A 1,393-nucleotide genomic window follows, 5' to 3' on the forward strand; every position below is an offset into this window, starting at 1 on the left:
TAAATAAATAAATAAATAAATAAATAAATAAATAAATAAATAAAATCTTTTTAAAATGCAGACTCCTAGGCCCCACCCCAGGCCTATTAAAACAGGATCTGCCCTTGAGCAAATCCCCAGATGATTGGAACACACATTTGAGTTTGAGAAGCGCCGGCCTCAGTGGCTCAGCCGTGGTCATCTTCTCCACATTAGCAGCGAAAGTAGGTAGGATGCCTTGTCTGAAGGCCAGGCTGCCTCCTGGGAGCTGTAGTGGTGGGTGGCTTTTACACCGCCTCTCAGAAGCTCTGACTCTTTTTTTTTTAAGATTTTATTTATTTATTTGACAGAGAGAGAGGCAGCGAGAGAGGGAACACAAGCAGGGGGAGTGGGAGGGGGAGAAGCAGGCTTCCCGCTGAGCAGGGAGCCCGATGCGGGGCTCGATCCCAGAACGCTGGGATCATGACCTAAGCTGAAGGCAGACGCCACCCAGGCGCCCCAGAAGCTCTGACTCCTGCAGGGATGGAGAGGAGTACATGTGCCATGAGCTCCTACATTGAGCCTCTCCAGCCTCAGCTGGGGCTACCATTGCTGGCTCTAGAGGCTAAGTGTGTATCAACCTTTTCTCCTTCTCCTGAATTAATGTTACTTACAGAGAGGTTGGAGGGGCAGGTTGGCCGGGAGTAAATGGAAACCCTTCCGCCTTCCTGTGAGGTCTTAGTTTCTCTGGCACTAGTACTCTGCAAGAAGTCCCTGAGGCCAGGCTTGTCCTGATTCCTGACCAGCTCTCAGGTTACAAGGACCAGCTTCCTCTGTCCAATGGGGATGACTTTGGATGCCTCCCCCAGCCCCCTGTCACGGGCCACCCAACCTCCAGGGCAAGTGAGAGGGGAAACACATCTTTCCTGTTCACACACTCCCAATGCTTTGATGCTCTGTGTACGCTGAGGGCTTCAAAATCAGTATCTCTGGCTGCGGCTTCCCCGGGACTCCGGATCTGGGTCGCCCTGGCCTGCTTGGCATCGCCACTTGCACCTCTAATGGGCACCTTAGGCTTAAGATGGCCAAAGTAAAACTCTTCATTCTGGTTCCCACCCTGAAGCTTGTGATTTTGTTTCTTTTTCCTCTAGTCTTACCCACCCCTGTAAATGGTACCACAGTCTACTCAAGTGATCAAACCCGAAACCTCAGTACTCCTTGATTCCTATCTTTCTCTTACCCTACATTCAATTCGCTAATAAGTCCTATTCGATATTCTTTCAAAACGTACCCTGAACGTGAACACTATTTACCACGTCCCACCGTCCTAGTCCAAGCAGCAGCTTCCTACCTGCCTTCACTCTTTCCGGGGCAGCCTGCCCTGCAGTCCTTCACAGGAGAGCGAGATCTTTAAAATGCAAATCAGAATCCCCCC

The sequence above is a fragment of the Ursus maritimus genome, unplaced genomic scaffold (assembly GCF_017311325.1).
Source record: "Ursus maritimus isolate PB19 unplaced genomic scaffold, ASM1731132v1 scaffold_12, whole genome shotgun sequence".
Lineage (NCBI taxonomy): Eukaryota > Metazoa > Chordata > Mammalia > Carnivora > Ursidae > Ursus > Ursus maritimus.